A 15820-nucleotide genomic window follows, 5' to 3' on the forward strand; every position below is an offset into this window, starting at 1 on the left:
TGAAGAGAGAGAAGTAGTTGGAAATGATGTAAAAGCAAAAGAGCAACTAAAAATGTATCTTATTTATATGTAAAATACTATTTGGCCTAAAAAGTAGTGCTAAATTTTCTGGAACCTCATCACCTAAAATTTGAGGATTTCACTAAGTTAGTAAGAGGGTCAGAGGAACAGCAGATGGATTGCATTCATGACAACCTAAGTAGTAATTTGGGCAAATAATGAGCTACCCTCCAACTCATACTTTTCCCTTTTTATGACACTATAAAATCCATTGACATAGCTAATTTATTGTGTTAATAAATCTTGGCTATGATTGAAAGTGAAAATGTTTTTCAAATTTTATTTTTTAGATCTCAAATTATCTTTTTGCATATAGCTTTTTGATAAAACTTGATTTTTAAGAAAGTTTCCATTTTTCAAAATTCTCTAAGGAGCCAATAAAAGGATGACTAATACTTTGTACACAACTGAGGTCTGTACTACTTGTTTTCTCTGTGTACAATTTAAATAATGAGCAGTGTGGAAAAAGTATTGGTTATCCCTTAGAAATAGATCACATGAACAAAAAAAGCTTTTAATCTAAACTTAAAAAATAACCCTAATCCAAGAGAGTAATAGTGAATAAAATGGAGCAAGAAATTTTCTTTCCTAAAAGTTTTGTTCCATTTCCAGGTACACAAAAATTTTGTGCTCAAGTTATTAAGAAAAGAGCTTATATAGAGAAGCATGTTTTCTTTAGGGATTGTCAGACTTCATCCTTCATGCTTATTAGAGAGAGGATGAAATGACAACCTGACTTGGCCTTAGTTTAAGAAAATGAAATCAATGTGAAAGGCTCCATTCTTCCCTTCTGAAGAGCTATGGTGGGTGGCTTAGATGGACATTGAAAGGAATGCTAATAACTTCTTTATTAGACATTTTGCTCGAGTGCACAGAAAGTAGAAATTGTATACATTTGACAGATTACTATCCATGAATTATTGGTTGAACATATAATGTGAATTTTGGAATAACTTGTAAAATCAGTATGTTTTGCCACCACAAGTAGTAAGCTAAAGACTGTTTAAATTATGAAAATATAAATGCTGATTCGTTCTCCATGCTAATCTCATACTAATCTCTTACACAGGAGATATAGACTATCTGATTTTCTTTGCTGTTGCTGTGGAGAATTTCCAAATGAGAAAACTCCTTTTCTAATGCATATTGGCACCATCTTTGCAACTTATAATCTTAGAATTGTCTAGAACACTGAAATGTTGTGATCGCCCAAGATCACATAGTCAATATGTGTTAGACAGAACTGGAACCCATGCCTTCCTGGTCTCCAAGCCACCTTTTTATTCTCTATGCTATCCTGTTTTACCCACCCCAAAAGGTGTACAGTGTTTGAAACTGTATAAAATTAAAATCCATCCAGTGGATTCCGTGATAAATCTTTTCATAAACTAGGGAAACCTCCCAGTCATCCCCATACCTTCCAAGAAAAAGAAAAAAAATAAGATGTTTTTCAGAGGGGTGGAAGTATTGCTTTTGACAGTACTGAGGAAAAAATTACTACATTAGGAAACAATGGGGCAAACCCTACAAAAAGACTGAACCAAGGAATTCAGGAGTCATTACCAAATAAAAAGCACAAATTAATGCTAGCAAGAGTTTCATATTGATGGACTGTAGGAATAGACAACCTGCAACTTAGGCAGTCACTTTACTACCCTGATAGTAGAATCTTTAATATTGAGGTTCATAAATCACTTTGTCTTTGAAGAATTTCTTTTCCTTTCTCCTTACAAAGTTTCTTTAAAAAAATCGGAATGCCTTAAAAATCAGAAATCTGAAGCCACAGGCTCCCAGAGCTGACTTCCTTGATCCTAAAGTTTCTGTTCATGTACATGCTGCTTTCCCTCATATTTTCACAGACCAGTTTATTGCCAGGAAATTAATGTAATAATTTGTACTGAAAATGTTTTTGCAATTACACTTTTGGGGGCAACCAACTGTTGAACAACATGACTATGTAACCACAGGTCCTGTGGTATATAGGAGGGCTCAGAAACATGGATGTCATTTGGCATTTTCTTTACAATTAAAGGAATAATGTGTATAGCCTTTGCACATCTGTGTGTGTCTCATACAATGTGCAAGTGTTTCATTTACTCTAATGCCTGTGTTCTCAAATACTTAAAGGATTTGAGCTGGAAAAAGGAACTTTGTTGGAAAGAAGAATATGTCTAAATAAGAAATAAGAAGAGATTGAATTACCCCAGGTAGCAAAAGAAGGAAAAGACTTGGTATATGAAAGAAATTACTATAAAAAGATTTTCATTTTGCAGTCACATATGAATGTAAATGAGAGGTAGGTCAATAACTAAGGCAAATTTTGATTTAGCATGTATATTATTTACCTATAATGTATGCATACCCACATTATTGTGTCTAAATATAAAACTCAAAGATTGCAGTAGAAAATTGGCAACATTATTCATGTTTTGGGGGTGGAAATAGAGTATTTTATCTATAAATGCACCTGATTTTCATTTGGAATATATATTAACAAACAAAATCTAACTTTCCAACATCTTGACAAAGAAGCCAATACTCCAAAAAGGGGGGGGGGGGAATGAAACCATTTGTCAAAGTATCATTAACAAAGCTAGACTACAAGGATTATAGAGATGAAAGTGAAAAAAAAAATCTGATCACAACCAGATTTTCTGGGGGGAAGTTTTTATAAGAACAAGTGTTGGGGGCAGCTAGGTGGCATAGTGGATAAAGCACTTGCCCTGGAGTCAGGAGTACCTGGGTTCAAATCCAGCCTTGGACACTTAATTACCTAGCTGTGTGGCCTTGAGCAAGCCACTTAACCCCATTTGCCTTGCAAAAAAAATAAGTGTTACAAGCTTACTAGTGTGACATAGGCTCTGAGGTAACCATCTCAACTCCCACTGGCAGAGTATGATAGAGGTGGGCACTATATCCTTACAAGGCTCAAAGGGTAACGCTGAGGGAGTATTTTTTTTTAATGCCATATAATTCATGACCCAGACTATGTTGTTCCTCCAGGATTATCAGTGAAATAAATTATTCAATCAGACTTAATTACCAGTTACCAAGCTCCTCAACCAACCAGACTTCCTGTAGACTCAGGGGATGTGTCCAGTTCATGTTCACATCTAATGAACCAATCCAAACATATCCTCACCTAACATGTTTTGGAGTATATAATTTTATCACTTTAAGGTCATGTAAGGTCATTTTCTATGCTGATTCCTACATTTATATGTAACTGTTACTTTTGTCTGTAACTTTTTTGATGTCCCAAATAATCCCAAATATGATTAAATAATAATAATAATATAATGGTTTTGGTCACCAGGGCATAGCAATCTTATACAAAAACTTAAGATGTCCTTAAAATTGCAGAGATTTCAACAAACATAGAATAGGAATTTACTCAAAATAACTTATTTAGTAAGGAATTCCAATTAGGAAATTGAATCATTTGTACAAATGATCAGAATCCAAGTTCTGTGTTCATTAAGTGAAATCTTCAAAAGCCCACTCTGCACAGAATTACCAAATTAGACAAAGAGAACAATTGATCACTTAATCCACTATTTTGTACTGAAGTGGGATTTCCACTTTTGTCACCCACTGTCAATACTTGGTTATGGTGGTAAACCCAAAAAAGAAAATACCTGTAGACTTCTACAAATTTGTTATTAATCGCTTGTGGATTCAAACAGACACTACTAGAAAAGAAAAGGGACAAATGACGATCACTTGTTTAGAAAATGGTGGGTTGAGTCTCAAAAGTAGCCTATAAGGTCAAAGTTGGAAATCAACCTGCATTTTTTATTTTTTTTTAAATATTTATTTTTCCAACTACAAACAATGGTAGATTTCAACATTTTTCTTTTTGCAAGGTTCAAATATCACATTTTTCTCCTTCCCTTTCTCCCCCCCCAAGCAAAAAGCAATCTAAGCTATATTTGTATAACCATGCTAAACATCAATCCATATTAATCAAGTTGTGAAAGAATAAATCAAAATGGAAAAAGAAAAACATTAGAGAGGAAAAAAATATACATAAGACAAGTTTTTTTTAACAAGTAAATATGCTTAATAACAAAGATAAATCCAAAGAAAAAATGACCAGGACACTTTATATTTTTGCCTCCCCAAGAAAAGAGGGAAATCCAGTTGCAAATCCAATTCCTGAGCAAATTTTGCACACTAGAACTGTTTAAGTAACTCACAAAAATGGCAGCTGCTCCTTAGCAAGGCCACAACAGACCAAGTGACTCAATGCTCTGGGTTCTTATTTCAAAAAAATACCAACTTCAGGGAACAATTAACACAATTTCATGACCACAATGTAAAAGTATTTTCAGCTGAAAAGCTAATCTAAAATATAACCTGAAAAGCTAAATTTCCATCATTTTAGAATGCCATTGAGGTGGAATTGTAACATCTGCCTAAACTAACTTGAGATTGACACAATAATCAGATATCCATGTATGACAGAGTGTAGTTAATCATTCCATCCTTTCAAATGCCTTCTGATCAGAAGAAGGGAGAATTACAGACTTCATTAATTAACTAAGGTCTTTAGTTTCACTAACAGAAAGGAGGTAACTGTTCCAAAAAAATTGCTAGAGAACTATTCAATTGTAAACTTTAACCAAGTGCCAGGAAGTTTTCAAGATTTCATTCATGCTTGAAATGGAAAAACTATCCCATGTCAACTCAGGTCATCCATATCTCATTAGAGTTTTTTCTATTTGAGGAGATATATATTCCCTAGAAGCTCCCTGTAGGAAAGAAAATGTTCACGTTTGTAAATTATAGTACAGGTTATCTTACCATAGCACTGGCTCTAATTAGAAACTTTGGAGCAATAATAATTTGTAGAATGAAGCTTATTATATCTTATGAAGTCTGAGTTGGACTATTGGATGCCAGACAAGGAACAAGGAAACCACTGATTAAGCTAAAATATGCCTGAATTCAAGTCAATGTATTTCTTCTAAGAGAAAAATTGATAATCTCCAGCCTAAAGGAAGAATCTTTGTACCTACCCACTTCTATATTTCCCAATTCAGCCAACATTTATTAGAGCATAGAAGGCACCATGCTAGGTACTGGGAGAACAAAGACACAAATAAAACAATCTCTGCCCTCATCAAACTTACCTGCTAATTTGTATAGCTAATTTGTATATTTTGTATAGTTTAGCTTTACATAGTTGTTTGTATGTTCCCTTCCCTCACTAGAATATGAGCTCTTTCAGAGTAGGGACTGTTATATACCTTTCTTTATATCAAATGTTTATTTCTTCATATATTAAATGTTTATTAACTGCTTCATATTACTGATAATAATAGATAAACAGAGGAGAGAGAAAGCCTTAACAACTGAAGGATCAGGAAAAGTTTCACATAGGAGGAAGCACCTGAACCCAGAAGAAAGAAAAAGGAGAGGCATCGAAAAGGAATGCATCTCAAGACTAGAAGATAGTTTTGGCATATTCATGGAGGTGGAAATGAAATATCAAGTTCAGACAATAGTGAGTAGTTCAGTTTGACTGAAGCATAGGACATGAAGAAATAAATAATATGACATGAGATTGGAAATGTTGATTGAAACCAGATTGTGGAGGATCTTAAATGTCATGTTGAGTTTATTTCTTAGAAGTAATAGGGAGTCACTGAAGTTGGGGTCTTTGTTTTTGTTTATTCTAGCAAGAGAATGACATAGATCTGTGACTGAGAAAGACTATTTTGATAGTTGCATGTAGGACAGATTAAGAAGTCAGAAAGAATGGAAATGAGGAGATCAACTGGGAGCTTATTACAGCACTGTGCAACTCTACCATTTTGAGAAAACTAAAAAGGTTAATTATATTGTCCCAGTTATACAAGCAATAAGCTGTAACTATAAAAAAGGATTTGAACCCAGAGCCTCTGACTTCAAATCTAGTGGGGGGGGGGAGAGTCAGTGATAAGAAAGGAACAGATACAGGAAATGTTGTGGCAATAAAATTAATAAGATTTGGTAAGATTTTGAATGGAGGAGGAAACAAAAGAACCTAGAATGGGTCTTTTGTTACAAGCTTAGATAAGTGGGAAAATGGTATATCCTTAACAGAAATAGGAAAGCTTAATGAAGGTGGTTGAGTTTGGAAGAGATCTATTCCATTTTAGAAATGTTAAGTATAAGATGCAAAGTGAAGTGAGTAGAACCAGGAGAACACTGTACAAATAAGCAATATTGTGTGATGTTCAACTATGATTGACTTAGCTCTTCTCAGAACTACAATAATCTAAGACAACTCCAAAAGACAGATCCATATCCAGTGAAAGAACTGATGGAGTCTGAATGCAGATTGAAGCATGCTATTTTCACTTTTTCTTTATTTTTTCATGTTTTTTCCCCTTTTACAAACTGCAATTGTTTTGCAAACTCTTTTCTCTTTCACAACATAACTAACATGGAAATAGGTTTTACATGATTGCATATATATTGCATATATATTGCTTACTGTCTTAGGGAAGGGAGAAGGTAGGAAGAGAGAAAATTTGAAACTCAAAATTTTACAAAAAATGAATGTTAAAATTGTTTTTACATGTAATTGGGAAAAACACTATAAAAAACATGTTAAGTTTGAAGTGTGAAAGGGGCATTCTGTTCTAATTGTCCTTCAGACAGCTGGAAAGGCAAGACTGATGTTCAAGTCAGATAATATGACTGAATTTATAGAGATGAAAGTTGATACACAGAAATTATCATTGAACCCATTGGAGCTGATGAAATCACTCAGGAAGAATGGTCCATGATCCAGCTTTGCAAAAGGAATAGAAAAAGAATTATGAATGAAGAAAAGGAATAGTGCTCATCTAAGTAGGAAAGAAGAAAATGGAGATAGGAGATAAGAGAACCTAGGAAAAGAGGTTGGCAAACAAATTGTGTAGATGTCAAAAAAAAGATGAAAAATGAGAAGGGTCATTGGATTTAGTAATTTAGACTTTCTTGGTAATCTTGGTAAAAACAACTTCAGTACAATGATGGGGGCCTAAAACAAGATTGCAATGAGTTGAGAAGTGAAATAAGAAAAGGGAAGAGGAAGTAGAGGTAATTAAATTAGCTGGTCTAGACTAAGGAAAACCTGAGTTCAAATTTGGCCTCAGATACTTACTAGTTAGGTGACCCTGAGCAAATTACTTAACTCTGCCTCCATTTCCTCATGTATACAATGAGCTGGAGAAATAAAATGGAAAGCTACTCCAGTGTCTTTGTCAAGAAAATTCCAAATGGGACCACAAAGAGTCAGACAAGACTGAACTGGCTGCACAAAAACAAAAAAACTCCAGATACTGTGCTAAGGAGATAAAAATGCAAGCAAATAAGACAGTCCCTTCCCTCAAGAAACTTAAATTTTAGAGGGGAAGATACTACAATAGAAGGGGGGGGAGGTTAATCAAGAGAGGGCAGATGAGGAGAAGGAAGAGTATTCCAAAAATAGTTCAGTTATGAATGAGATACATGAAGTACATAGCTGTACTTTCTAAAATGGTGGTTCAAGAAAGAAGTAGACAATGAAGACCAAAAGGTTTCTCATATGGCAATGTGGTATATGAGAAGGAGACAGCAATGCAAAACATACAGATACTGACATATAAGTATATACATACTAGTAATATGTGAAAAATGCATATACAGATATAAATCTATAAATAAAAATAAATTCCAGAGCTTCTCAGGGAAGATACTCTCTAGGGATTATCTCTGGGAGTTCCAACAATGATGAAATCTGAAATCACAGATTTTTCCTGAACAATTATTATTATTATTATTATTATTATTATTATTATTATTATTGTTATTGCTATTACTATTACTATTACTATTTTAGTAGTATGATTATTAAGCTATATTTTTATATAAGGAACTTTGAAGTTATAGCTCATTAAGTAAGACAGGCAGGTTTTGACTGCATCTGATGAATTTCCTCAACCAAAAACAGAACAAAAAAATTAGTTACTATAGAAAGGAAATGACTTCTCCAAGGAAACACAGAAAATGACCGTCAGAGTTCAAAAGTAAAACCAACTTTTCTGGTTCTCAATAATCATTGTTCTAGTTAGAAGATCCAGAACTCTCTCTATTGAATCTAGATTGCTTTTCTCAGGTTAATACTAGACTACTCCAGTATCTTTGTCAAGTAATATGCCACTTTTATGCTAACTATGAGGTGGCATGTAAAACACAGCAGTTAAAACAAGGATTTATAGTGCAGATATCAGACTGTAATAAAATTTCAAGTGAATGCACCAGAATCTCTCCTAAGAATCTTCCACAAAACAAATAGGACTTAGGACTGAGCTGGAATTTGCTCTTAATTTAAATAATGTAGAACTAAATTGAGGCTATATCACTATCAATGAGATGAAAATTCATAGTAATATTGAAATACTTAAGGATTCATTCCTCTTTGACTACTAAAAATTACTGAGCTCTAAAACAAAAAGTAGAGGTTTGAAAAGTGTATACCTCTGATGAGGATGTCCATGACCCAAACTAAAAAGTGGCCAAGTTCAAGAAGAGAGGATTAAGGGATAAAGAGGGAACATTAAAAGGGAAACTAATTAAGGGATTGAGAATACCACAAACCAACCACATTTGACATTTATCGAGGAGGATAGGGGTCTACCCCAATGTGTGCCCTATAACCCTTAACCTCATGAACTCTCCAGGCATCGCTGATGAAGGAAAAATGTTTAATGTTTGGTAGAGGAATGTTGAGATAGCTCACCTTTGAATAGTCTTACTTGGGGGGAAATGAAGTGAAATGTTATAAAGAACAGGTTTTTTCCCTCCCTTGTCATGTAGTTCCTTTCCCACAAGTTTTCATTTATTTAGAAATACTGGGGAATGCACTTAGCTCACATCCTCACAAGCACCTACCGCTTCATCTCCTTTAGGATGCCATGTGAAACTTGGCTTTAACTCACAACAAATTAGGCCCAGTGTGTGGTGGTGCCTAGAAGAAGAAGGAGTCGATGAGAAACAGCTGCTGACCACACCTTGCAAGCAGTGATTATATGAGAATAATAGTATGAGACTGTATTTATATAGCATCTTTCACTCATGGAGCTTTATAAAGAACAGATTCTTTATCCTGCCAATATAAAACTAGTCAAAGTTAATTATGTGGATAGATTTCCTTCTTGCAATAGTTAATATTCATTTCCTTAGATATCCACAAAAATTTTGGCTCTTGCAACTGGCTATTTCTATACTGCTAACTTACTCATTTATCTTCGTTCATCAAAATTTTAACCTAAAACATTAAATGATAGCTGGAAACTGCATTAAGTTAGTGACTTGCCTTAGCTCTAGGAAGCTCTGTTTTATTTTCAACCTCTTTTCTGTAAAGTAGCTTCTTTTTTTATTTGCTGTGTTTGTGACTTCATATTTTATTTGCTCTGAAAATAATTTTGGCATGTTCATCTCATTCTTACAATCTTTACTACTGTGGTTATCTCTTTAAAAATCTGTTTTGGTTTTGAAAATTACATGTTGGATTTATTATATGCTTAAAAGGAAAAGCAAACTATATCTAATAGAAATTCTCAATTTCATGTACAATCTTCTTTTTCTATTCTGCTCTGTATATGGAAATAGTCATTCAACTTGGCATTTATTAAGTTTGAAATAAATAAAATGAAAAAATCTGCTTCATTGTATTTACAAATGACAAACTCTATTGTTTTGTGCATAGACCCTGTATAGTTTTTCACATGACAAGTTTTTAATGAATGTTATCTCTATTTCTTTGTAATTGTTTTTTTTTTGAGTTTCTTCTATTGTCTTCTCATCGACAAGATATTCCTAGTTTTCTCTCCAGTCTCCACAAGTTGACTTCAGCATGTCTTTTTTCCCACCTTCTTAAACTTTTCATCACCCTATCACCACCAATTTCTCATTCTGGCCCATCAAACCTTTGTTGCTACCACCTCTCAGGTATAATAGTAATTTTAATGTAATAGTAGTTAATCATTTAATATAGTTTTAATTTCTTGATATTCCATTAATCTTTTTTCCTCACATCTTACCCCACCTAATTGTGAACTGACTTTCCCTTCTAACAACTTTTGTATGGTGTCTTTTGGTTAGAATTTTAAAGCATCTTAGATCTGGACAGGATCTTAAGACAACTTTAGTTATCTGCTTTACAATCTTATTGTCCATTTTATACTTGTTTTGTAGATGAGATAACTGAGGCTCATGACTTGCCTACAATTTAATATACTTATTAGTGGTCTGAGGTATTCCTTTAGCCATATCCTTACTAATACTTCCTCTAATCAGGTTAAATAGAAAAAAAAATCAATACATAAAAGTTCAAGGATAGAGTGAAACTGAAAGCCTATAAGCATTTCCCAAGCATTGCTTCCTGACCTGATCATATTCCTTTACTTTATTATACAAAGGGTTGTGGTCATGATTCAACTGATTGGTCCTGATACAGAAGTGTGGAATCACAGTGGTAAGAGCTATGACCTAGGCTAGATTTTTCTATTTTAGTTCTGATTTTTCTATTGACTTTTTATATACCAACTTCGATATTCTTTTGGGCCTTAATTTTTTGCTTCTGTAAATTTAGATGATCAGACTAGATAAAGTTTAGGCTTTTATTAGTGCTAACATTTTATGGCTTTCAATTCTCTCTCCTTAATTCTTTTCAATAAATATGGTGTCATTTTATAAAAGTAGTTTGATATTCCAAACTATAACAAAGAATCATTGCTATAAGAAATTGAATTCTGGTTATAGTGTTATTTAACAAGGAGGAAAAGGATTGGAAGCAAAGAAGATATCATCTCTTACAGAATGACATCCAGATCTTTCACATTTCCATTTCTTTTCTTATGCTTTCTTGAAAGATCCACAGAGAGACTACAGTTCTGAACATGGAATCAAGAAGACCAGGGCACAAATCTTATATCATATATTTACTGTATGAAACTGAGCACATCAACTATCTTCTCTGAGTCTCAGTTTCCTTGTCTGTAAAATGGGAGTAATAATAGTATCTACCTCACCAAGTGGCTATGAGAATCAAATGTATACCATATGTATGCCATCATTATCTTAATCTTCTTACTTTCCAAATTTATTATATTCATTTTTCTCTCAAAATCTTCCTGTAAACTTCTTCAGTTCTATTTTACTTTTTACCAGAAAAAAAAAAGATTGGACAAAGGATCTTAGATCTCTGAAGGAACTGACAAATCTAGAATTCCATAGTTTTATGATCAATTTTTTCATTCAATAAGACTTTGTTAGGGGCCTAATTTGTCCACCTATGTACCTTGGCAGCTAGACAGTACAATAGATAAAACATCGAGTTATAAAGACCTAAATTCAAATCTTGCCTCAGACACTTAGAAGATAACTATGGGAGCTGGGCAAGTCATTTAATCTTCTTTGCCTCTGTTTCCTTACCTATAACATGAGCTGGAGAAGGAAATGGCACTCCAATAGCTTTGTCAAGAAAATCCCAAATGGGACTGAGTCCACTGAAAAACAACATTATTCAACTAATTATTATTATTCACACCTAGTATGTACTATAAAACAGATGCACTGTAAAACAAAGATGCATAAGACTCTTCATTCTTGCTCTTAAGAAAAAAATGAGCTAATAAGGAAGATGAGGCAAATAACTAATATAAGACAACATATGAAAGCTAGAAGGTGTTATAGAAGTCCAGAAGAGAACTGCCAAAAAGCATAAATTGAGAATAACATTATGCATTTCATCATGTCAGTCATTAAGTGGGGAATAGAAAAAATTACACATAGGCTTTGCTTTCTTGAAGTTTACAATCTTGTAGGTGTCATAGAGGAGGTAGCTTTTGAGAGAATTCTTAAAAGATGGCTAGGGTTTTTTTTTATGGTTAGGATTTTGATGGCTGGAAAAGTAAAAGCATGATTGAAGAAATGAATATGAACATGAGAAAGTGTTTGGGGAAAACTAAACAGAGCTACCTTTATTTCAGTGGGCTGACGAATATGCTTGGAAAAATTATGGGAGGTGTACTCTATTGGAAAGATCCTTTGGAGCTTTATCAGATAAGGGGATTGCAGGAATTCAAATCTATAGGTTGTTTTTTGTTTGTTTGTTATTTTTTAGCAAGTACATTTTAATGAGCTAAAATCTGGCTTACTGAATAGGGCAGTGACAAAGTTAGTCCTGCACTACAGGAAAATCACTGGCACTTGTATAAAGGATGAATTAGAAAGAAGAGAAACATGATCTGGGAGATCAATTAGAAAGTATTACAAGAGTCCAGTCAAGAGATGAAGAGGTCCCAGATTAAAGCAATGGCCATGTGAACAGAGACGAGTCAGATGTGAGAGATACTGGGGTGTTAGAAACTTCCATATTTTGGCAACTGGCATTTATTGCTCTTTAGAACTGGACTTATGCTATCTATCACTCTAATTCTTTCCAAATAGTCTTTGTGGGGGTGGCTAGGTAGCACAGTGGATAGAGCACCGGCCCTGGAGTCAGAAGTACCTGAGTTCAAATCAGGCCTCAGACACTTAATAATTACCTAGCTGTGTGACCTTGGGCAAGTCATTTAACCCCATTGCCTTACAAAAACCTAAAAAATAAAAAATAAACCAAAATAGTCCTTGATTCATTCATATTAAGACTTGCTGTTTCTTATATTTAACAATCAATCTCCTGTCTCTGTAGCTTTATGCTGTCCATTTCCCTCAATTTAAAAATGCTTTTCCTCTCAACCTTTAAACTTGTAGAATGCCCGGTTTCCTTTAACACTGACTTCAAGAGCCACTTCCTCCAGTTTGTGAAGTACTTTAAATGCTAAATGAGTCTATACTTTAATCTAGAGGCAGTATAACAGAACAAGAGTAAAAACAAGGTATTTTATGGCAACACCTTGGTTTCTGAAGTGGAATATGATGCAGTTAAGCCCATTCCTTATAAGGTTGCCTTCCATATACTCTGTCACAGCCAAATCCAGACATAATTCTTGTGATGTCACTGTTCTCTACAAGAGACAAGGATAAACTTAAGCCCAAGAAGGAGCAAGGAAGAGAGAGAAAGAGTTACATTCTTGTAACTTTAAATATATTAAGTAACTTGTTTCTACTGAGGATCAATTAAAAAATAAAAATTATAATGTTTTAGGGAAAAAAGAAAGAAGGATAAATAACAACAATGATTTTGTTATAATATACATGTTTTCTCTCTCATTAGAATCTAAGTGCTTTGAGGTCAGGGACAGTTTTTCTATTTCTTTTGCAACAGATACTGGCCAATAAATGGTCCAGCCCTTTGAGTATGAGTATGAATTAGGTTCCACCTAAAGCCAGTTCAAATACAGGCTTAGAGAAGATGCATTTGGAATATGTGATGGTAGATAATAGAATTACTCTGCCTTCCCTGTCAAAATGCAAACCAGTATTTTGTGACTATAACTGTGTTAAAATGAAAAGCCTTTTAATTACCTGCTAAGCCAGAAGTGACTGTATATACAAAAGGCATGAAAAGATGAAATCTCTATCTTTCTTCCTGATGGTGTTCAACTGGGGGGGGAGAAATTTGCAGCCTCTGAGTGGAACTGAGGGTACAAAAAACACTGGCAGCTGAATGAATATGTGACTATGAATAAGGGGGAGGGAGTTGAGGATGATACTAAAGTTATCAAGGGCTTGAAAGGAAAGAGAATGGTTCCCTCAACAGGAAGAAGGAAATTTGGAAATTAATATTTTACTGATGCTAGAGCACTGTTATACTTCACTCTCACTATATGACTGATACATCCCTTTTTTCTTTTCTTTTTTAATAAGATTATTTTAGGCTCTAGTGTTCTTTGTTCTAGTTGTTTGTTTTTATGTGCCAACTCCCTTTGTAACATGTAAGCTCCATAAAGGCAATGGTAGCATCTTATCCTCTATAAGTGAAATTGCACAATGACTTGGAATTAGTTGGTGCTTCATAAAATATCTGTGGAATGAATGTTATAGTTGATATTCAGAATTATTCATGGACTCATAGATTTAAAGCTAGAAAAGACCTTGGAAGTCATTTCATCTAACCTCTCATTTTACAGTTAAGGAAAATGAGGTGCATAGCAGTGACTTGCCAGGGACACAGAGGCAATAAATGAGAGCCGAGATTGAAATCCATGTCTTGTGTCTGCAATAAAACTTTTTCCATTCTACCTAATATGTCTGTGTTAAGCCACCAAATGACAGATTATCAATTAGAACAATACTACCAACAAAAATAAAATCTACCCATTTGCAAATGTCTGCTATTGCTCCCTTTATTGAGCCAATAGTAATCACAAAAAATAAATTGTACATCCACCTCATTTTTCAGTCATGCATATCTTTGATCATTTCTTTTATTCTACTTCTAACTGGGTAAATTATTACTGCTGGCAATTACAGTTAGTGGCACAGAGGATAGAGTGCTGGGTCTGGAGTCAGGAAGACCTGAGTTTAAATTTGATCTCAAACATTGTGACCCTAGGCAAGTCACCTCACTCCTGGTTGCCTCAGTTTCTTCAATTGTAAAATGGGATTGTTGCAAGGATCAAATGAGATAAAATACTGTGAAGTACTTAGTACAGTGTCTGGTTCATGGCAAGTACTATAAAAAATGATTATTATTATTACAGTCAGCTTCTAATCATCATAGACCTTTCTATTGTCTTAGTTTTCTCTTTCATTCTTCCAGTTCTTCTTTCATTCATTCCAATCTTCAGGCCTAATTCAGAATATTATCTCAGTATTCTGGCTTTCCTCTTAGGCTTGGCTTTCCTCTTAAGGCTTTTCCTTAAACCATCCTCTCCTAATTGCTGCTGCTCTTACCTTCCTCAAAACAAATGGCAATGAATGATAACAAATGTGGGAAGTTTCAGAGACAAATCAAGTGGAAAGGTCCCACCATCCCTAGAATGCAACAACAACAAAGCAGATCTGAATGGATCTTCAATATTATTTCCACTGATAAACTGCATCCATTTCTGATGCTGGACATTTGAAGGCACCAAGGACTTTCAATAGTGGGAACTTTCTTTTCTGGGTCTTTCTTAGCTGCAGCTGCTGAGGAGCTGTGGCACCTCCAGCTGCTGCCCAGGATGATGGTTTTGGGACCTGGGTCTGGACAACTCTGTGAGATTAGGAACCAGAGTGACCAATGAACCCTGAGTCATGGGCCATGAGATCTGGATTGTATTCCCTATGGCTTTACCCGAGGTACATCACCTTTTCTGGCAGGCCATCAGCTTCCTTTCCTGGAAAATAGATTGGATAGAATTCAATTCAATTCAACACATATTTATTCAGCACCTACTCTATGAAAAGCATTGGGAATACAAGGAAAAATATGGAAACCAAATCTTATTCTCTAAAAGCTTACCTTCTAGAAAGTTGTAAGGAGCCCTCATAGAGAATACCCACAGAACTTCCCTTCCTGCTTCTAGCCCAGAGACTGGGTATTTGGGGGATAATGAAACCCCTAACTGGTTTTGACTGGCCATCTGCCTGTCCTGTACATAATTTATATTGTACATCGAATACCTTCCTACTTTCCCCTTTTGGAAGATTTCAGACATGAGACAAAACTTAAGCTCTAAGGAAATCGTCTCCAGGGCACTGGGGTGGAAGAATAATGAATCAAAGAAAGTGAGAAAAGGAAGCCTAATCCCTCTCATTAGAGGCCAAGATCTCCTAGGACTGAACCTGGTCAGGATCATGTGCCCAAGTCCAA

Source organism: Macrotis lagotis, chromosome 1 (genome assembly GCF_037893015.1).
Source record: "Macrotis lagotis isolate mMagLag1 chromosome 1, bilby.v1.9.chrom.fasta, whole genome shotgun sequence".
Taxonomy (NCBI): domain Eukaryota; kingdom Metazoa; phylum Chordata; class Mammalia; order Peramelemorphia; family Peramelidae; genus Macrotis; species Macrotis lagotis.